Below are 24,335 nucleotides of genomic sequence, written 5' to 3'. Positions count from 1 at the left end.
CCTTCATAGTTTGTTAACTAAGTTGCGTGTTGCACCCTCGAACACGACTCAGTGAAAGAGTTCTTTCCCTTTTAATCGATGCCTTACTCCAGAAATTACCAGGACATAGGAATGACCCTGTGAAACGCAGTCAAACAACACATGTCAGAACCGATACCACTGGATCGGAAACATTAGTGAAGTCAAGTGACGCTCAGGCTTCTTGATGAGCTGAAAACAAGAGTCCATTAAATTGTGCACTGAATGGTGATAAGGGGTATAACAAAAAACGTCCTTTCAGAGCTTTCAATAGAAATAATGACATTTTAAATGGACATTCAGTCATTAATTCCAATTCAACTCAATACGTTTCAGAAAGTAAATAAACACAGCTAAACAACCTCTTTGATAAATTAAGAAATATAGGGAAAGGAGCAATCATTCCACTGCAGTCCATGACACAATGTCATTGTTATTAAAAAAAAATTGGTATCATTATTATTACTGCCTGAATTGCTGCCTTTGACTGTTCAAGTTGAACATTAAGTTTTCAGCTATCAGGTTAATTGACTCTTCTCTCAAGAGTCCATACGCTGCCACAGCCACCAACATGAAAACCTAGCTGATGAACACTGGCAATAACGACAAGCTGTTTTCTAGCCTGGCAATATGATTTAAGATTTTTTTTTCCATTAGCCTTTTGAGGACAAGCCAAGGTTGAGTTCCACCACCACAGCAAAAAAACTATGGCTGATTCACACTATAGGGCCGACACGATCCTGGCTTGGATATTTTCTTCTCATATTATCCTTTCCAGCAAGTATGGTGGAAGCGTATCCACTCGGCTAGCCCAGTACACCATCCACTTGGCAAACAGTCTGGAAAACATAATCTTTACAATGTAATACATTTGTTCAAATTCAATTCACTATCACTGTATGAGTCACAGTAGCATGTCAATACCAGTTTACCAGCCTGGCATTAGGGTATGGCAGAAAGGTCATAGTGAGGTCACAGTAGTTCTGTCCTGCCACGGCTACATCCTCTGACTCTGCAGCTGTGTTTCTTCACACACTCAGGTGCTAAACCACAGTGTGATCAGACAGAGTCATACAGACGGTGGGATTATAGAGTATTTGTGAGCTGTGTCTGCTGTTACGTAACATAACAACAGTGTGACCAGTCATGAGGAAGTAATTTGACAAGGTGCAGGACTTACAGCCACACTTTGGGGCTTGAACCAAACAATGTCATAGTGGCCATTTGATTCCCCCAGCACCGTGTAGTAGGGGATGGAGAGAGAAGAGGGATAGAGGGTCGATGGGGCTAGTTCCGCAGACAAAAGAGCAATCACAGACCTGCCATGTCAGGAGTCCTTCCCTCCTGCACAGTACGGTTTCAGACGATCAGTACAGGCGTTAGCGGATGCCGAGAAGAATACTGTTACCTTGTGTGATTCTTCCCCATCTTTAAGTGTGTGAGTTCCACATTCACACTCATTATTTCTGATGGGAGTAAAGAGAAAAAGTAGGTCCTTGGTCCTGTATCATTAAAGGTCCTTTATGACCCTAATGTGACTGGTTTAATGTGAGAGGTAGAATCTACAGGCACACAGTGGTGAGGTAGAACAATTTGCAACAAAAACAATGCGATGGATGGGTTAAACCTACAATTTGTAACTGCACAATCACAATATGGGGCTAATTCTTGCCTACGGGCTGGAAGGCTAAAGACCCACAAGGGCATTTCACTTTTGCAATATTGATGTCAGAAGTGAGATGACACTTTATATAGGAACAGAGTAAGGCTGGCACTCCCTCCAAAATATTTGGAAAAGTGGTTTAAGCTATACTGTAATGTTCTACTCTTATGATCTTCCATTACATGCAGCTCACATTTTGAATCTATCCAAGACAAAAAGCAATCAGGTCATCTCACTCCGACACATACAGATTCCTACAAGGTTCCTTTTAACCCTCAGCATTCTACGTTATACCAGTGATGGAAATCCAGCACTAACCATGACTAATGACTGAACAGGCCTTTGCTGGCTACAATATTAGGATAGTCATTATAAATTATGTTGATACCAGTGTTACTATAGATACCTGAGCAACAATGGCACGCATTCCAATTTGTAGGACTGCACAGTCAGAAGGGTACAACGCTACATCTCTCCACTCGTAATTAAACATATTGATATTACAAATAGTTTTGGCCAGGGTTTTTTCCTGACTAAGTGGCCAGACTGGGAAAAACTCTGGGCCTCAAGTGTAGGCTACAACTAGGGCCCAGAAATGTTCCTGGTCAGGTCATACGTTCAGTAAGCTCCTGGTCTTATCAAGTCTTGGATAAAACTAAACTCCTGGCCCTATCTATTTGTGGGTAATACTGTTAAATAAAATGACATGTTTTAAATAGTCTACAGTCATATAAGAGCTCTATTGAGATTTGTCTAAATTAACTTGGAGTTCTCTCTGTGAACGCTGTTGTGTTTACAGGATGTTACATTTGAAATTGAGGAAATGGCCTCCTAAGTAAGCCTCCAGACAGGCTTAAAACATTTGCCCTCGTCCATGTCCAAATTAACTGTCATACAATTTTTATGATAATGGTGACAGTGGATGCAATCCCACAGATGGACACACCCAGACACACACACTTAAAGGAAGAAAGGGAGTGCTCACTCTCACTAACAAAGAGAAACGTACAGACAAACAACTGAAAGCATTTGCAACTTAGGCTTCATTACAGTAAATCAAACACACATGTATTTTTTTTACATTTTTCTCTCCAATTTCTTGATATCCAATTGGTAGTTACGATCTTGTTTCATCGCTGCAACTCCCTAACGGGCTCGGGAGAGGCAAAGGTCGAGTCATGCGTCCTCTGAAACATGACCCGCCAAACCGCGCTGCTTCTTAACACCTGCCCACTTAACCCGGTAGCCAGCCGCACCAATGTGTCGGTGGAAACACTGTTTAACTGACGACTGAAGTCAGCTTGCAGGCGCACGGCACGCCATAAGGAGTCGCTAGAGTGAGCGATGAGCCAAGGAAAGCCCTCCAGCCAAACCCTCCCCAAATGTGCACAAATTGGCAGGAGAGAGCGCATTCTAGAGTGAGAAGTGCATTGTGCATCTGGGCACATGGTCAAACTGACATATGCATTGGCCATGCAGCATTTAAGGTGATATGGCTTCAGGTGAGGTTAGGGCATTCATACCTCTTGCGCTTCGCGGAGCAGTACAAAACTACTGTCAAGGAAGTGAGTTTGTGTTTATACAGGGTGTACCTCCCCCACCTACCGTCAACCAATAATGGCCTCCTGATCTGTTTCACATGTCCTTGTGCTTGTCTCCACCCCCCTCCAGCTGTCACCCATCTTCCCCATTATCCCCTGGGTACTTATACCTGTGTTTTCTGTCTGTCTGTGCCAGTTCATTTTGTTCATCAAATCTACCAGCTTTTTCCTCTTGCGCCTGTCTTTGCTATAGTCCCTGTTTTCTAGCTTCCCAATTTTTGACCATTCCTGCCTGCCGTCCTGTACCTCTACTCTGGATTACCGACCTCTGCCTGATGTGACCCTGAGCCTGCCTGCTGTTCTGGTGCCTTACAACCTCTCTGGATTACTGACCCCTGCCTGCCTTGACCTGTCATTTGCCTGCCCCTGTGTAAAGAATACACTTTTGTTTCTTCAACACTGCACCTGGGTCATACCTTAAAGGTGATATTCACATTGTTAAAAAATTTGGGAGGCACATGGTGATGGGTACGGAGCTCGATTTGGCCTCTGGAGGCTCAGCAATTGCGTTACACCCTCCATATGGAACCTCCCACCACATTTTCAGATAAACCAATTGATGCTTTATCTGAAAATGTGATTCCACAATGGTTCACTGAGATGGGCGCAACTAAATATACAAGTATATACAGTACCAGTCAAAAGTTGACACACCTACTCATTCAAGTGTTTTTCTTTATTTTTAAAAGAGTGAAGACATCACAACCTTTAAATGACATATTGAATCATAACCAAAAAAAGTGTTAAACAAAGCATATTTTAAATATGAGATTCTTCAAAGTAGCCACCCTTTGCCTTGACAGCTGTGCACACTCTTGGCATTATCTCAACCAGCTTCATGAGGTTGTCACCTGGAATGCATTTCAATTAACCAGGTGTGCCTTGTTAAAATTACATTTGTGGAATTTCTTTCCTTAATGAGTTTGAGACAATCAGTTGTGTTGTGACAATCTAGGGGTGGTAAACAGAACATGGCTCTATTGGGTAAAAGACCAAGTCCATTTTATGGCAAGAATAGCTCAAATAAGCAAAGAGAAACGACAATCCATAATTACTTTAAGTCATGAAGGTCAGTCAATCTGGAAAATTTTAAGAACTTTGAACGCGTCTTCAAGTACAGTCGCAAAAACCAAGTGCTATGATGAAACTGGCTCTCATGAGGACCGCCACAGGAAAGGAAGACCCAGAGTTACCTCTGCTGCAGAGGATACATTCATTAGAGTTACCAACCTCAGAAATTGCAGCACAAATAAATGCTTCACAGAGTTCAAGTAACAGACACATCTCAACATCAACTGTTCAGAGGAGACTGTATGGTCAATTTTTGGTTCCAAACACTGTGTCTTTGTTAGACGCAGAGTAGGTGAACGGATGATCTCCACGTGTGATTCCCACCATGGAGGAGGTGTGATGGTGTAGAGGTGCTTTGCTGGTGACACGGTCAGTGATTTATTTAGAATTCAAGGTACACTTAACCAGCATGGCTACCACATCATTCTGCAGAGATACACCATCCCATCTGGTTCACCCTTAGTGGGACTATCATTTGTTTTTCAACAGGACAATGACCCAACACACCTCCAGGCTGTGTACGGACTATTTTACCAAGCAGGAGAGTGATGGAGTGCTACATCAGATGACCTGTTCTCCACAGTCACTTGACCTCAACCCAATTGTGATGGTTTGGGATGAGTTGGACCACAGAGTGAAGAAAAAGCAGCCAATAAGTGCTCAGCATATGTGGGAACTCCAAGACTGTTGGAAAAGCATTCCAGGTGAAGGTGGTTGAGAGAATGCCAAGAGTGTTCAAAGCTGTCGTCAAGGCAAAGGGTGGCTGCTTTGAAGAATCTAAAATATATTTTGATTTGTTTAACATTTTTTTGGTTACTACATAATTCCCTATGCTATTTCATGGTTTTGCTTCACGCTGTGATTTGTTTTACCTGACTTTGTGCTTGTCTCCACCCCCCTCCAAGTGCCGCCCATCTTCCCACATTATCCCCTGTTTATTTATACCTGTGTGTTCTGTCTGTCTGTTGCCAGTTCGTCTTGTTTGTTCAAGCCTACCAGCGGTTTGTCTCTGCGCCTATTTTTCCCTAGTCTCTCTTTTTCCTCATCCTCCTGGTTTTTGACCTTTGCCTGTCCTGACCCTGTACCCGCCTGCCTGACTACTGCCTGTCTCTGACCCTGAGCCTGCCTGCCATCCTGTACTTTTGCTCCACCTCTAGATTACCGACCCTGAGCCTGCCTGTCGTGCTGTACCTTGGCCTTTGCTCTGGATTATCGACCCCTGCCTGCCTTGACCTGTCGTTTACATGCCCGGGTGGTTACAATAAACATTGTTACTTCACACAGTCTGCACTTGGGTCTTACCTTGATTCCTGATTGTTTTGATGTCTTCACTATTATTCTACATTATAGAAAATAAAGAAGAAAAACCTTGAATGAGTAGGTTTGTCCAAACTTTTGACTGGTACTGTGTGTGTATGTTACTGCTCAACTAAAACAATATCGGGCCAACCAACAGCCTAATGACCAAACAATCGACCAGTCAACTAATTGGGGTCAACCCTAGTGCTTTTACATAATGCTATTGAGAACGGAGGATTTCCTGTCAGCCAAGAATCAGGGGATTAGATAAATATGACATGAATATCTCATAAGTATTGATATTGTAATAATTACCAGTCATTATTCAAGCAATATCGACAACAGTATTTCCCTGAAAACCGTGGTTCAGCAGTATTCAGTACTGCTCTGTCACTGTGTATTATTTACAGAGCAGGATGTATTTGCCATTTCAAGTTCTTCACCTCTGCTCAGTGCTGCATTTTTTACAGAGGCATTTCTTTGTTTGTGTCTGTATACAGTATATCGACATCATCCCCCTGTTTTAATATTCAAGGGTGTTTATACAGCCTTACTCAAGGTTACAGGGCTGTGATAATGAACAAACAGCAGCAATACAAGGCAGTTTGTCTGCTTCTCTGTGCCTGTGTGTATCTGAGACTACATTCGGATAAACCAGGCGGCAAGATCTCGCACAAAAAGCACTGTACTGTAGATATAAGGCACTTGCATTTTACTATAAAATGAAGCAGTACCACTTTTTAATCTAGGAAAGCTTGTAGGTCTAACCCCTTTCCCTCATCTCCTCTGAGCATGGTTAAATGGTTTCAAACCATTTTGTTTACTTTTCTCCAATCTGTATTTTTAAAAACAAAAGGAGTCAAACAATGTCACTTTTTCATCTAGAGTGCTCATATCAGAGGGCTTTTGAAAAGCTAATGAAGGTAATATTGAAGTATTATTACATTCTTTTATTAGCATCCCTTCACTTTAACTCCAAGATGTGAAGTCTGCCACAGTCCCACATTGAAAATCCCCAATTCAACGACAAACGTGAGTCAGATAACAGCATCACTTTAATGTAGGTTTATAGGTTGTCATTATCACTCTGTCTGTTTGTGTGTAGTCATTACCTCCGGAAGAGCATCACTAAATCCTAGGAAACTTTTAGGTACTAACACAAATAGTTTTTCATCTAACGGGAACTTTGTCCACCTTAAATTAGTGTCTTGATTTACTTGATGTTTATTTGCAGTCATCAACTGCCGCTCACTTTTGATCTCCAATTGTGCTGATCTCATTTAGAGGATGAAAACAGAACATCAACACAACAAAAATCCGCACAGGCAGTCAATCTCAGATATCTGCACAGAATAAGCCATGTCTAGACATTTTATGGGTAGTGATCAGTGATGTAGTGGTAAAAAATGGGTGGGAAAACGCTGGTGTCCGTTCATGGTGAATAAAAGTGCATAAATATAGTTTACACGTGTTCACCCACCGATACATCACTGGTAGTGATACAGTAATTACATTGAGACTGGTAATATGTGATTATAGTAACATACTGTAGGTAAAATGTCACTGTAAGTGACTCATATATTAATTTATGCGATTTAGCAGACGCTTTTATCCATAGCAACTTACAGTAATGCATGCATACATTTTACGTATGGGAGATCCCAGCAATCAAACCCACTATCCTGGCATTGTAAGCACCATACTCTACCAACTGAGCTACAAAGGGCCATTTATATAGAATATTTTACTGTAAGTCATCGTAACTAATATGTCAGCTTAGGTAACTATTTTATTGGTAAATAAAGAGAAAACAGTTGACAAGTAATAATAATATAGCCAACTGCCTGCAAAGCTTGAGACATAATCATTTTTTGTTTTCCCTAAGGTCTTTTTAAATCATAATCAATAAAGAGCCATATCCAATGAACAGTGACCAGAGTTGTGTTCTTCATTGAAATATAATCTTCACTCTATTTGGAGCCACATGAAGAACGAGATATTGAAAGTGCCAGAGAGACCCAGTCAACAACTTCAGTGAAATTTAATGCCACTTGAAATGTTGGGATATTCTCTCTGCAGTTCCCATAAGCCCTTAAAGCTGCACCATGTAGAAATCACTCCACCATTTCCTGGTTGATAAAACTCTAATAGTTTGCCTAATTTCAGTTTCTGTGACAAAATATGCTAATATCCATTGTACCATCTAAACCGCTGTGAGATACAGTACCAAAAGTTTGGACACACCTACTTATTCAAGGGTTTTTCTTTATTTTTACTATTTTCTACACTGTAGAATAATAGTGAAGACATCAAAAATATGAAATAACACATATGGAATCATGTAGTAACCAAAAAAGTGTTAAACAAATCAAAATATATTTTAGATTCATCAAAGTAGCCACCCTTTGCCTTAATGACAGCTTAGCACACTCTTAGCACGATCGTCTTGGCATTCTCTCGACCAGTCTTGAAGTAGTTCCCACATATGCTGAGCACTTGTTGGCTGCTTTTCCTTCATTCTGCGGTCCAACTCATCCCAAACCATCTCAATTGGGTTGAAGTCGGGTGATTGTGGAGGCCAGGTCATCTGATGCAGCACTCAATTTCTCTCCTTCTTAGACAAATAGCCCTTACACAGCCTGGAGGTGTGTTGGGTCATTGTCCTGTTGAAAAACAAATGATAGTCCCACTAAGCACAAACCAGATGGGATGGTGTATCGCTACAGAATGCTGTGGTAGCCATGTTGGTTAAGTGTGCCTTGAATTCTAACTAAATCACAGACAGTGTCACTAGCAAAGCACCCTCACACCATCACACCTCCTCCTCCATGTTTCACGGTGGGAACCACACATGCGGAGATCATCCGTTCACCTACTCCGCGTCTCACAAAGACACACCATTTGTAACCAAAAATCTCACATTTGGGCTCATCAGACCAAAAGCCAGATTTCCACCGGTCTAAATGTCAGACTGTATCACAACCAACCATGATTTGGAGTCCCATAGGGCTTCGCACAATTGGCCCAGCGTCATGCGGGTTTGCCTGGTGTAGGCAGTCATTGTAAATAAGAATTTGTTCTTAACTGACTTGCCTAGTTAAATAAAGGTTAAATAAATAAATAAATAAAATATATATCTTTAAATGTCCATTGCTCATGCTTCTTGGATCAAGCAAGTCTCTTCTTATTATTGGTGTCCTTTAGTGGTGGTTTCTTGGCAGGAATTCAACCATACAGTCTTCTCTGAACAGTTGATATTGAGATGTGTCTGTTACTTGAACTCTGTGAAGCATTTGGGCTGCAATTCTGAGGTTGGTAACTCTAATGAACGTATCCTCTGCAGCAGAGGTAACTCTGGGTCTTCCTTTCCTGTGGCGGTCCTCATGAGAGCCAGTTTCATCTTAAAGTAATGATCGTCTGAGTTTATTTGTGTTTCTTTTTTTTATACATAGTCGGTAAGGTGACTGTAAAAAAAAGGGGTTGCTTTTTCATCCATGACAATCCTACTATGAGTTTGTAATCTATTCTCACCTATACAAATCACTCTCTAACAGCAAACCAATACTGTCCTTGCAGGGGCTCCTGCTCTTCCATTCCGGCTATAAACAGACCCAAAAGTAAACAAAGCTCCACCCATAGGTCCGTCTGTCATTTCAAATAGTATGTACAACCATTTTTCATAAACCATTTTGTCCCTATGTGCAGTTGCAAATCGTAGTCTGTTTTTTTATGGCAGTTTTGGAGCAGTAGCTTCTTCCTTGCTGAGCGGCCTTTCAGCTCATGTCGATATTGGACTCGTTTTACTGTGGATATAGATACCTTTGTACATGTTTCTTCCAGCATCTTCACAAGGTCCTTTGCTGCTGTTCTGGGATTGATTTGCACTTTTTGCACCAAAGTATGTTCATCTCTAGGAGATAGAATGCATCTCCTTCCTGAGCGGTATGATTGCTGCATGGTCCCATGGTGTTCATACTTGCATACTATTGTTTGTACAGATGAACGTGGTACCTTCAGGCATTTAGAAATTGCTCCCAAGGATGAACCAGACTTGTGGAGGTCTACAACTTTTTTTCTGAGGTCTTGGCTGATTTCTTTTGATTTTTCCCATGATGTCAAGCAAAAGAGGCACTGAGTTTGACGGTAGGCCTTGAAATACATCCACAGGTACACCTTCAATTGACTTTAATTATGTCAATTAGCCTATCAGAAGCTTCTAAAGCCATGACATAATTTCCTGGAATTTTCCAAGCTGTTTACAGCCACAGTCAACTTACTGTATGTAAACTTCTGACCCACTGGAATTGTGATACAGTGAATCATAAGTGAATAATCTGTCTGTGAACAACTGTTGGAAAAATGACTTGTGTCATGCACAAAGTAGATGTCCTAACCGACTTGCCAAAACTATAGTTTGTTAACAAGAAATGTGTGTAGTGTTGAAAAAACAAGTTTTAATGACTCCAACCTAAGTGTATGTAAACTTCCGATTTCCACTGTATAAAATCTCAGATAATAATAAGCCAACAATCTTCCACAGTTGGAGGAGTTGGACGGTCAAGCATTGACGCCCCACACTTCAGTGAAGCCCAATAGACAAAGTATGTTTAAGCTTTGGTTGACATTTGAGAAAGCAAGAAATGGTAGTTAATGCTAAGCTTATAAAATGTACCTCTTCAATTTACCTCTCCAAATTACTTTAGGACCATCGACTGTCCGAGTTCCCCAGGAGGTATCCCGTCCACCAGAACGGAGGGGGACCAGCTTGAGGTAGGCTGTACCTTCCAAAAGTGTTGAAAAGTACATATCTCCTATTTATAACACTGCACTAATTCATCACATTTTCTCACAGTAAAGTGTAAACTGTATGTTTTCTTGTTTACGTCTCTGTCTCCTACCCTGTTCCATTTAATTCTGCTCGTGTTCTCCAGGACCTAGGGGTTCTGCCCAACACCCAGACGTGGATCCACCTGATTTTCTCCATTACATAATCTACGGCTACTGTTATTGTCATTATCTGCTAAGAAAGTTTTCTTGCTGTATCATACTGGGCACAAAATGTGAGATACACAAATGAACTAAAAACACTAGCACTGCAAACACAAAGTGAGCAGCAGCGCCTGGACTTTGCAGTCTGCCTCCCTTCAAATCCCCCTTCTGAGACTGGCTGCCTGTTGAAAACAACGACAGGCAGAACCTCCCACCCACACAGCAACCATGTCCTCTATATTCCACACACCAGAATTCAGTATTTTAGATTATTGCGAGTGCACAAAACATCTGTGAAAATAAATGAATGACACAACTGTACCAAAAACTATCACAGATTATGTATTAAAACCTTCAATATTGTCAGGTTGGTTTTCACAGCTGTTTTCACATGGTGTTCATTATTGTAAGTTGTAAGGTATCCTTTGATGGTATGTATTTGTTCCATTTTATTCATTGTTGTATCCTAGGACTTACAATAGATACATACACTACCGTTCAAAAGTTTGGGGTCACTTAGAAATGTCCTATGTTTTTGAAAGAAAATCAAATTCTTTGTCCATTAAAATAACATAAAATTGATCAGAAATACAGTGTAGACACTGTTAATCATGTAATGACTATTGTAGCCGGAAACAACAGATTATTTTTTATTTTTTTATATCTACATAGGCGTCAAGAGGCCCATTATCAGCAACCATCACTCCTGTGTTCCAATGGCATGCTGTGTTAGCTAATCCAAGTTTATCATTTTAAAAGGCTAATTTATCATTAGGAAACCTTTTTGCAATTATGTTTGCACAGCTGAAAACTGTTGTTTTGATTATAGAAGCAATAAAACGCCTTCTTTAGACTAGTTGAGTATCTGGAGCATCAGCATTTTTGGGTTCAATTACAGGCTCAAAATGGCCAGAAACAAAGACCTGAAAATTGTCAGTCTATTCTTGTTATGAGAAATGAAGGCTATTCCATGTGAGAAATTGCCAAGAAACTGAAGATCTCGTACAACGCTGAGTACTACTCCCTTCACAGAACAGCGCAAAATGGTTCTAACCAGAATAGAAAGAGGAGTGGGAGTCCCCGGTGCACAACTGAGAAAGAGGACAAGTTCATTAGGCTGTCTAGTTTGAGAAACAGACGCCTTACAACTGGCAGCTTCATTAAATAGTACCCACAAAACACCAACATCAACAGTGAAGAGGCGACTCTGGCCTTCTAGGCAGAGTTTTTCTGTCCAGTGTCGGTGTTCTTTTGCACATCTTAATCTTTTCTTTTTATTGGCCAGTCTGAGATTTGACTTTTTCTTTGCAACTCTGCCTAGAAGGCCAGCATCCCGGTGTCGCCTCTTCACTGTTGACGTTGAGACTGTTTTTTTGTCATTGTTAAAACCTTTTTAGGGTCGGGGGCAGTATCCTGAATTTCCACCTGTTCCACCATTTTGTCTGTCATAGTTGAAGTGTACCTATGATGAAAATTACAGGCCTCTCTCTCTCTCATCTCTCATCTTTTTAAGTGGGAGAACTTGCACAATTGGTGGCTGACTAAATACTTTTTTTGCCCCACTGTATGTTGTTGTGGGGCGCTGTCATCAAATAATCAAATGCTATGCTTTCGCCGTAAAGCCTATTGTAAATCGGACAACCCATTTCGATTAACAAGAGTCTAAGCTAAAGAACCATGTATGACACTTGTATTTTCAGGAATGTTTAATATTATGATTTAGTATTTTGAATTTGGCGCGCTCCGATTTCACCGGATGTTGTCGAATTTAGCGCGCTAAGTATCTTGCTAGCTGAACTGAATTCTCCTTTAGCTAGCCAGAGAAATGTTGGGCAACATTAGCCAACTTAACTGATCAAATAATTGAGTTGATGGTGTGAAAATTAGCTGGCTAATAAAGTCAGACAGCTAACGTTAGCTATCTAACGTTACAACATCAGATGAGTTAAAGTTAGTAACCTATCTGTGAACTAATGTTTTCTCTCTACAGTATGTGGTTAATTTTCAGAATGAGAGAATTCGCTGAAAATGAGGTGTTGCTTGTAAAACAAGGGATTCAGGGATCAAGTGTAGCTGGAGCTGGGCCTGGCTTTAGCTGGATGCCACTACAGAGGTGAAAGGAACACCACACACTATCCCTCTTTCTCACTTGTTCAATACAGTGGAGAAAAAGGGGTATGCCAGGTGTACTCTATACCTGAAAGAGATCAATTATGCCAACAAGGGGTATCATGCTCTGCTGGGCACATTGTAGAACATATGTCCAAAGGCAGAAAGTGTGTAATGTAATAATGTGCAGTGTAGCCCAAATATATTGCTTTTGTTGTGTAGAACTTGACAGTAACACTTGTGTGTGAGTGAGGGGGGATTATTACATGTTTTACTCAGTGAACGTTATTATGCACATATAGCCTTGTGCACTTGATTAATGTCTACTATAGTGGCCACTATAATAGAGCAAAAATAGAATGCCTGTTTGTTTCATTCTATTTCTACTTTAAGATGTTTTTCCCCAAGTGCAATATTTTGATGTGTGTCGTCACAACAGTACTATTATATGGCTAACTGCAATATTATTGCATTGTTTTTTTCTCAAGACTTGAGTGTCATTTGCAGTAAGTCTAAATCAACAAATAACATTGGATTGCTTTCTTTACATTTTTTTAGCTGTGAGTTAGGGTCACATGAACCGCTTTATATTTTACACACAGAGACTGATCATGTAGATCATATTCTTTGTTGGTTAATTAGTTAAAACGTGCATTTCCCCCCAGCAGGGATTTTTTGCATGTTTCAGTGCAACAAAGAAAAGTGTCACCAGTTTGCATCCCTGAGGACTACTTAAATGATACTATTTCAGTGTAGATAAAGGAAGGGCAGGTTAAAATAGAAACATGACAGCCAGACAAGCCAGGGTGTGAATGACACATATTTGCATATGAATGGAGTGGAAATTAGCTGACTTCATGATCTGTAAGTTAAGTAACTTTAATGTGTCAAGTAGATTAAATGTTTTCTTTGCCATTTCCCGAAATGTAGCAACGTTTAAGACATGGCATTAATGTTGTAATATTAACAAGGTACCCCAAAAGTAGTTTGAATTAATATTGTCATTTTGTTAGCTAAACAAAACTTTAAACAGTGGACTGTTGGCGAAATCAGATGATGAAAATAACGTCATTTAGGCTGTAATGATCTACAAAATTCTAATCATTAGGTCATCACACCGTTGACATAGCAACAGACACTATTTGGCCGGGGGACATTATTTGGCATGACACATCCTCTCCCTAGTCGGACTGACCCAAGCTAACGTGTCAGTTACCGTAGCAGCTCAAGGACAGAGCGGTGCAGCTTTGCCAAAGTGTTGTGTTGTGTGTCTCCCGGTGAAAGGGATTCTACTCTCCACTGCTTTGCTTTCACACAGTAGAATGCCAGCACTACAGGGGACCCTGAGCGGCGGACAGAGCCAAGGACATTTTCCCAGTAAAAGTAAACAACCGCACCATCCCACAGATTCAGATGCCTTCTGTTTCTGGAGTCTCACGTGGCTGTGTGTGTGATCGATGCCTAGCAAAGTCCCCCCACTTCCTTCCCCTGATCCCACCCTTCCAGAGCATGGTCGGCCACTTTACCTGCCAAGAATGTAATCTTTCCCATTTTGCATAATGCCAATATGGCTGTCATCAATGTGATGGACACACGCTATGGAACACCCTTTGTCGTTGATCAGAGATATCCTCTCCAAGTTTTAGATTCAATTCTGGATGCACCGGGATGCCACACTGGGAGGAGTTCCTAAACACTCACTCCAAATCAACAATCAGCCACTAATGTGTGTGTAAGAGTAGGTCTAAACCAAATAGCACTGCAATAGGCCCCTTTCTGTGTTTGCAAACATTGCCGCACGAGGGCGATGCGCACAAGTTGGTGCCAGAACTCAGGGGAGTTCTTATAGAACATTAGCCTCTATTTACATGTTTCTTATTATAATTGGATTTTAAGGCTCATATGAATGTCCTCCATAATATAATTTTGTGTCATCGCAAATCAACTTCAACCAGTAAAATGGCTCTTTGGCTAGCTTTTGCTACAGCCTATATCAATGAGCGTTAGCATTCTAGCTAACAACTGCTGCATCCACAATAGTTATTTTCCAAAGATAACAACAAAATACAACCTTAGTGACTGTTCAGGCAAGAATCAAAACATAATTGTAAGCATATAAGAACCCAAAATAGTTATTTTGTTTAGAACGAATAAAAACATAAATCTAGGCTATGTTGAATGTCACAGCTGGCTTTCTTACTGCAACCAAGAGTTGAGCGCATCTGTGCCATGTACTGTAAAGGGGTCTAAAGCGATGAAAGTCCAACCCAATACGACACTGTATATCAGTCAGACCTGTGTGTACTGCAGTATGTTTGAATCATGGATCATCATGATTAAATGTAATATGATACAGACTTCTCATGCTAAAGCAGATCGACTGTTGACTGTCATCGCTGCTTGCAGCCATATTCATCATCTGATAATGTACCGTTTGAAATCACGCTGCTAATTTGGCTGCTAAAAGTGACAAAATCCTGATTAAAGATCATGGAGTCGCATTAGTCTCAGATTCTATTGCTATTCAGTTGCTATTGAGAGTTTCCCATAATCAAGTCAGTAAATTATTCAAGACTAAAATTCTGAAAAATTCTGGCTCACGGTGACAAAAAATACATGATTTCTGGAAATGTAAGCGGTGTCTGCGAAAACGCAAAACTCAAATTAATATGATGAAAATAATATGAGCAGACGTGTTTGATCACCAAAGCAAGCTAGACCAGGCAGTGTTAGATGTTGGAAAGATACAGTGCCTTGCGAAAGTATTCGGCCCCCTTGAACTTTGCGACCTTTTGCCACATTTCAGGCTTCAAACATAAAGATATAAAACTGTATTTTTTTGTGAAGAATCTACAACAAGTGGGACACAATCATGAAGTGGAACGACATTTATTGGATATTTCAAACTTTTTTAACAAATCAAAAACGGAAAAATTGGGTGTGCAAAATTATTCAGCCCCTTAACTTTCAGTGCAGCAAACTCTCTCCAGAAGTTCAGTGAGGATCTCTGAATGATCCAATGTTGACCTAAATGACTAATGATGATAAATACAATCCACCTGTGTGTAATCAAGTCTCCGTATAAATGCACCTGCACTGTGATAGTCTCAGAGGTCCGTTGAAAGCGCAGAGAGCATCATGAAGAACAAGGAACACACCAGGCAGGTCCAAGATACTGTTGTGAAGAAGTTTAAAGCCGGATTTGGATACAAAAATATTTCCCAAGCTTTAAACATCCCAAGGAGCACTGTGCAAGCGATAATATTGAAATGGAAGGAGTATCAGACCACTGCAAATCTACCAAGACCTGTCCGTCCCTCTAAACTTTCAGCTCATACAAGGAGAAGACTGATCAGAGATGCAGCCAAGAGGCCCATGATCACTCTGGATGAACTTCAGAGATCTACAGCTGAGGTGGGAGACTCTGTCCATAGGACAACAATCAGTCGTATATTGCACAAATCTGGCCAGAAGAAAGCCATTTCTTAAAGATATCCATAAAAAGTGTTGTTTAAAGTTTGCCACAAGCCACCTGGGAGACACACCAAACATGTGGAAGAAGGTGCTCTGGTCAGATGAAACCAAAATTGAACTTTTTGGCAACAATGCAAAACGTTATGTTTGGCGTAAAAGCAACACAGCTCATCACCCTGAACACAACATCCCCACTGTCAAACATGGTGGTGGCAGCATCATGGTTTGGGCCTGCTTTTCTTCAGCAGGGACAGGGAAGATGGTTAAAATTGATGGGAAGATGGATGGAGCCAAATACAGGACCATTCTGGAAGAAAACCTGATGGAGTCTGCAAAAGACCTGAGACTGGGACGGAGATTTGTCTTCCAACAAGACAATGATCCAAAACATAAAGCAAAATCTACAATGGAATGGTTCAAAAATAAACATATCCAGGTGTTAGAATGGCCAAATCAAAGTCCAGACCTGAATCCAATCGAGAATCTGTGGAAAGAACTGAAAACTGCTGTTCACAAATGCTCTCCATCCAACCTCACTGAGCTCAAGCTGTTTTGCAAGGAGGAATGGGAAAAAATGTCAGTCTCTCGATGTGCAAAACTGATAGAGACATACCCCAAGCGACTTACAGCTGTAATCGCAGCAAAAGGTGGCGCTTCAAAGTATTAACTTAAGGGTGCTGAATAATTTTGCACGCTCAATTTTTCAGTTTTTGATTTGTTAAAAAAGTTTGAAATATCCAATAAATGTCGTTCCACTTCATGATTGTGTCCCACTTGTTGTTGATTCTTCACAAAAAAATACAGTTTTATATCTTTATGTTTGAAGCCTGAAATGTGGCAAAAGGTCGCAAAGTTCAAGGGGGCCGAATACTTTCGCAAGGCACTGTAGCATGATTAAATGTGATAGATCGTCTTTTGTATTTCTCTGGACACATACAGTACAAGGACAAGACAAATTACCACCAAGAGAGTATGTAGAAAATGTGTTATGTGGTAAATTTACCCCTTTAATAATGGAATATAAATCCTTTGACAAACAAACAAACTAAAAATGAATGGCTGGTGCTGAAATGAATCACTGCTAATGTGCAATGCTTGTCTTTGATCCAAATATAGGGACTCATGGAAGAGAAAAAAACACATAATGGGAGAAACTATGGATGTCTGAAAACCTTACTAGCTGTCAAATCCTTGCTTCCTCTGTCCTGGTTTCTCAATTCCTTTCAACATCAATTTGAAATTGAGTAAACAAAAAGGAGGAGGCAAGAATTAGACGAATAATAACGCTTTCAGACGAAGACTATGTAGTCTATCGTTACATGTAGTGTAACGAAAAAACGTCTTCAACCAGTCTGTTTAAATGTTCAAATACAACTTTCGTAATGTGAAGCAAGCATATTTAAAATCTTAATGCTTGTTTCATACCGTCAATGTACGTGCAAGGCTTCAATTGTTTTTCAAAGTCAGTGCCTCTAGTAATAAAACCCCACCAACCACTCTGGGGTAATATGCTTGTATATTTTGAGAACAGGAGCTTGGAGTATTCAAGCCGCCAAAGGTGTTCTTTCTTAGTAGATGCGCATCGCTCCTTGAGGCACTGCAAAGCAGTGGCAAAAATACAGGATGAAAGGGCAAGCGTATGTGTCCCAAAACAGCTGACCCTACATGGGGTGGAAGCCTCATTAAGATTGCTGTGATAACTGGGGGAGGAAGAAGAAAAACTGGGCTACTTCTTTATTTTGGATGTGGTTCCAAATGCCTTTTCAAGTCTCTCTCTTTCCCTTTCTCAGGCTCATTTTGGCTCCTGAAGGAGGAATGCTGAGCACGATGTCATCTAAGCTCACCCAGAATTTCCTCACAAACCAATCAAGGATTCCTCTCGTGTTCTCGCTGCCAGCTCTGCTCCCACTCCCCGCTCCCTGTAGGAATGAGCAGGAGCAGGAGCAAGCCAGTGGCAGTCATGCCTGGGAAAAATAATTAACCTCAAATGTGTTATTAGTGGCTGTCATAATGAAGAAATTAAGAACAGACTGCCAAACGCAATGACACAACAGACTGGCAGAGCAGTTATTAAAAGGGTCACCGTGTCAGCATACTGATTAAGAAAGAAAGAAAGATGAACACCCCATAATTCTTGTCAGAAGTTGAATGTCCGTCCTTCAGTGCTCTAACAACAGTACTCTACAAAATGTATTTATGCAGTTGTTATACAGTATCAAATCTCACAGGTTCTTGATCCTTCTCAGATGTACTGCTCTGTTGTCAGGTTACCTGGATATTCCTGTTGAAGTAGCGTTGGCAAACACAAACACGTACTGTACATCTAAACCAGCTATTCTCTTCTCTCCTTAACATTGTCAATGATTTATCTTCAGTCAATTAGCCAACCTCACAAAAGGATCACAGGAAGAAATTACTTTGACAAATAACATCATTACATTCATTGATACAGTATCAATCATCACCTGAGCAAAAAATGGTTAAGATCGGAATGCAATGCCATTACAGGTGCTGTGTTGTACTTAGAGGTGTTTTGGCAAACATAATTATGTTCTTCTGTGTGCAACTGTACATTTGTAATTATTCAGGTAGGCCTCTGAGCATCAACAAACAAGGGAAATAGGAGTGGTGGTCAACAACAATGACAATAAGCCAGTGATAGAGCTTACGCAAGAAAAACGTTACAAAAAGGACTACTTCCTGGTAAACAAGTTGGAGCATTCAAAAAATAAGCAGAGATAAATATCTTCTTAGCTCAGACTTTATTGTAAACAGGTTCTGACGTTTCTGAGAGATCCATTTTTAATGTCTCACTCGCGTTCCAATGTGTGGACCAGCTTACTACAGCCTAGGTACCTTTACAATGGCGGTCGGTGTGCGTCCCACTTTTCTCTACACAATAGTGATCTAATTCAATTAGTGCATGGGGATTTGGTGATTCATTATCGGGCTGGTAACAAGATTACGTTTGAGGAAAACAGAGCTTACAACCATGTTTTCCTACGACTGAACTCAAAGCGAAAAATATACTAATTAAAATTACAACGTGTCATTTCCTCATATTAAATCTCAAATCTCTGGAGAATAGGTTCAGCACCCCGATAAACAAGAAAATAGAAAAACCTCCCTGTTGCACATGTCAAACCAACATGCCGTCTGGCTGGTGGAAAGACTGGAAACAGAACTAGAACTAAAAGCCTCAGGTTCATAACAACTCTCTAAAGCTCAGTCTCAATATTGTAAACAGAACCCTGACCAAGAGAGCACTCTCTGTCAGTGGTTGTTTCTTGTAGTGTATTACGAGGGAGAAGGAGTGGATATTAAAGGGAAGATGAGACAAATTGCTTTCCTGCAAGGTTCACCACACATTAACATTTCTTGACACATTTTGTATCATTTATAATCTAGAGCGATTCATTATTAGTATTAGCTGACATTTCCCAGCCACATGTGGGTAAAATCACTTTAGTGTGTCAGAATCAATTCCAGTTTGAATGATCACCCCTTGTCGCTGGAAAAAAAAACAGATCACTGTCTTCTGGGAATGCTGTAGATGTGCATCTGCCAGTAAAGCCCAGATGAAACCAGGAGTCTTGAAACTCAAGAAATGGAGCCAAGAAAGTGTTTGTCAAACATCATAAAGAGACAAAATGGAGTATGTAGTCTTGGAAACAAGCTGTGTTTTAATATCTCAACGTTGTAAAGACTACAATCTGGTAGTGAGCTGGAACCTGGCAGATGAAAGATGTTTCTGAGCCTATTCTGGACACACTGAAGCACACTATTATGTATACCAGGAGTTGTAGAGAGGACAGGGAAAAAGGCAAGGTACGTATTCGCCCAGGTACAAAACAAAAATATACCGCATGTCCCTAAATATGTAATTTCTCCTGATAAAACCTAAGTGACCGTGTGCATGTAACACACACCAACAACATCCTAATCCAGCCAGACAGCAAACAGCAGGGAAACAACTGCGATTAGCAATGCAGACGGGTGGCTGAGTAGGCCGGTTATAGAGGTCAGGGTCAGACGGGCTTGTTCAAGACAGGCACAGAAGGAGTACTGCTTGCTTCATTACAGTGGTACACTACTTCTATACAAGCAAGAAGATGATCCTGGATTTGCATCACTATGAAAGGACGTAAAACCTCTGAAGTTGGACTTCAAGATGAGATTCAGAAACAGAGATAACATAATGTCAGGGACTGGAAGGCAGAGGAATAATACTAATGAGAGTCTCATTTCATTTTTCTATTAGAGTATCTATCTGCTGAATTCCAACATTGTTTAGGAAGATAAATTGATTTGATTTTTGCATTGGGGTATACAGTGCATTTGGAAAGTATTCAGACCTCTTGACTTTTTAAACATTTTTTTATGTTAAAGCCTTATTCTAAAATGGATTAAATTGTTTCCCCCCCTAATTTTTCCGCCATTTTGACTGACTTGCCTAGTTAAATATAGGTAACAATATATAAATATAATCTACACACAATACTGTATAATAACAAAGCAAGATTATTTTTGTTTTGTTTAAACAACAGAAATATCCCATTTACATAAGTATTCAGAGCCTTTACTCAGAACTTTGTTGAAGCACCTTTGGCAGCGATTCTTCTTGGGTATGATTCTACAAGCTTGGCACACCTGTATTTGGGGAGTTTCTCCCATTCTTCTCTGCAGATCCTCTCAAGATCTGTCAGGTTGGATGGGGAGCGTCGCTGCACAGATGTTTTCAGGTCTCTCCAGAGATGTTCGATCTGGTTTAAGTCCGGTCTCTGGATGGGCCACTCAAGGACAAATCCGAGACTCTTCCTGAAGCCACTCCTGTGTTTTCTTGGCTGTGTGCTAAGGGTTGTTGTTCTGTTGGAAGGTGAATCTTCACCCCAGTCTGAGGTCCTGAGCACTCTGTAGCAGATTTTCATCAAGTATCTCCATGTACTTTGCTCGAGTCTCCCAGTCCCTGCCGCTGAAAAACATCCCCAAAGTATAATGCTGCCACCACCATGCTTCACCATAGGGATCGTGCCAGGTTTCCTCGAGATGTGACACTTGGCATTCAGGCCAAATAGTTCAATCTTGCTGTCATGTGCCTTTTACTGAGGTGTGGCTTCCATCTGGCCACTCTACTATAAAGGCCTGATTGGTGGAGTGCTGCACAGATGGTTGTCCTTCTGGAAGGTTCTGCCATCTCCACAGAGGAACTCTGGAGCTCTGTCAGAGTGACCATCGGGTTCTTGGTCACCTCCCTGATCAAAGCCCTTCCCCCCCCCCAGATTGCTCAGTTTGGCCAGGTGGCCAGCGTTAAGAAGAGTCTTGGTGCTTCCAAACTTCTTGCATTTAAGAATGATGGAGGCCACTGCGTTCTTGGGGACATTCAATGCTGTAAACATTATTTGGTACCCTTCCCCATATCTGTGCCTCAACACAATCCTGTCTCTGAGCTTTATTCCTTCGACCTCATGCTTTGGTTTTTGCTCTGACATGCACTGTCAACTATGAGACCTTATGTAGACAGGTGTGTGCCTTTCCAATTCATGTCCAATCAATTGAATTTACCACAGGTTTACACCAATCAAGTTGTAGAAACATCTCAAGGATGATCAACGGAAACAGGATGCACCTGAGACTCAACCGAGTCTCATAGCAAAGGGTCTGAATTCTTATGTAAATAAGGGGGGTATTTAATAAATTTTAGAACAAGGCTGTAACGTAATAAAATGTTGAAAAGGGAAGCAGTCTGAATACTGTACGAATGCACTGTATTTTGTCTTCCCTCTACACATTCGTACAGCTTCTCCATTCTCCAACTTCAGCCATGATGCATTTGTCAGTTTCTCTCGTAAGAGAATAAAGTATGTGGATTCCAACCTGCATGATCGTTATTGGGATTCTAATTGGATTAGGAGTACTCCGTAGAGTAGAGAGATACAGCTGGTCTTCCTGAAAGCTTATTGGTTATGATGATACTGAAATCTAATGAAAGAGTTTACACTTAGAAAGGGATTTTGTATGGATGTTGATTAGAAATGCATCTCTTAAATCAACAACAAAGAGAAGCGCGAACTGCCAGAAGATGGACTCGTGGAGAAAATAAATCATTTCATTAAACAGCTTTATAATATCGATGTATTGATGTATGCCCCCCCTCCCCCTCCCCCCAATACACCGCACATGCTTTCACTTCGTGAAGGAAATGTCAGATAAATGCAAAGTGATAACAATAAAATGTGTTAGTAACAGAACTAAATGCAGTCAACCCTGTCATATATTACAAAGGTCTGGGGGCATAGAGCCTAAGACAGTGTACATCCGTTTTCATTTCCAAAGTGCACAGATCCTTCTCCTGTGCCCACTGGAGGTATTGAAGAGAGTTTAACGTAAGCTGCTCAAAGGAGGCAAGTCTGCGCTCTGGAAAACAAACAACCATAGTGAGTACATTGACCTGGAGGGATGAGGAGAGAAGCCCCACCAACAGACACCACGTTTACAGTTAGCAAAACGTGTTTCACTTCAAAGTACCAGAGGATCACAGGCACCATAAGGCTTGTACAGGGAACACAGAGATAATTGCAATTTTCCTGGGATGGGGCTCTGAGAAGTGGAGTGTTGTGGACATTAAAGAAGCTGAAAGCAAAGTGGTACGGGGGTATAAAGGTATGAAGTATAACGGTGTATTGCTGCAATTTCGCTCTTTTGTGTTTCATTCCAGACCCAACTCAGCCCTGTCTCTGCTTCCCTCTCTCCCCGTGGCTACAGCACAGTATTTACATCATTCCCAAGCCCAGAACACCTGAGAGGAACCCAGACCACATCCTGCCTACAACCAAACACAGAGACATTATTGGAGTATATGAAGACCCCCAAAAACAAAAGAGTCAATTAAGTCGGATCGTTTTTCAATAGGGGGAGTCTGTGGTCTCTCGTGAGGAGGGAAATCACGAGTCCCCAAAGAGAGATCAATGTGGACTTCAGTGAAAGGCCCGGCGAGAGATATTCTGATTGTATTAATTATTCTGACTGTTTAACCTTCTCTTTCCAATTCACTTCTGAATGTGTGTGCATTCCCTGTGTGCCTGACATTCTGAAGGTTTATTTAATGGGTATGTGGTAATGTTTCTGAGTTCTCCATCCAGCTCTGTTTTGGGGTTAATCCCAGAAGCCATTCCAAACAGATTACAGAATCTAGCATACTCCAACTTTATTTAAAGAGTGTTGTCTTGTTTCCGAGGTGATGGCACGATTTTCATTCAAATAAGCATTTGAATAAACCCCTCCCAAGGGGCTAGTGTGAATTGATCACCACATGAAAGGCAATTATTTGTATAACCAGGGAAAAAAAGAAGAAATCAATTCTATCCACAGCTATCCAACTCCATCTCTGCTATGCCATCTCTGGATAATCGACAACTCATTTTTCCTCTGAAAAGAATAACAGCATCAACACCATTAAACAACTCTGTACCTCAAGGTTCCTAATACTTCCCATCAGAAAAGAATGAACCAAAAAAGAAAGAAAATGGAAGGCACAAAGCCAGACTGCTGTTTTCTTCCTCTTCTTTCAACTGCAAAGTCATGTCTTTTTTCAACATACAGTATGTAAGGGAACAATCCACTACTGGATATGATGTGCTATGAAAGCCCCAAATAGTACACGTGCTCTATGAAGAGAAAATACAGTACATGTGCTCTATAAGGAGGAAATACAGTACATGTGCTCTATGAAGAGCAAATACAGTACATGTGCTCTATGGAGCAAATACAGTACATGTGCTCTATGAAGGGAAAATACAGTACATGTGCTCTATGGAGCAAATACAGTACATGTGCTCTATGAAGGGAAAATACAGTACATGTGCTCTATGGAGCAAATACAGTACATGTGCTCTATGGAGCAAATACAGTACATGTGCTCTATGGAGCAAATACAGTACATGTGCTCTATGGAGCAAATACAGTACATGTGCTCTATGGAGCAAATACAGTACATGTGCTCTATGGAGCAAATACAGTACATGTGCTCTATGGAGCAAATACAGTACATGTGCTCTATGGAGCAAATACAGTACATGTGCTCTATGGAGCAAATACAGTACATGTGATCTATG

Source organism: Oncorhynchus clarkii, chromosome 27, assembly GCF_045791955.1.
Source record: "Oncorhynchus clarkii lewisi isolate Uvic-CL-2024 chromosome 27, UVic_Ocla_1.0, whole genome shotgun sequence".
NCBI lineage: Eukaryota > Metazoa > Chordata > Actinopteri > Salmoniformes > Salmonidae > Oncorhynchus > Oncorhynchus clarkii.
This window is presented reverse-complemented; position numbering follows the sequence as displayed.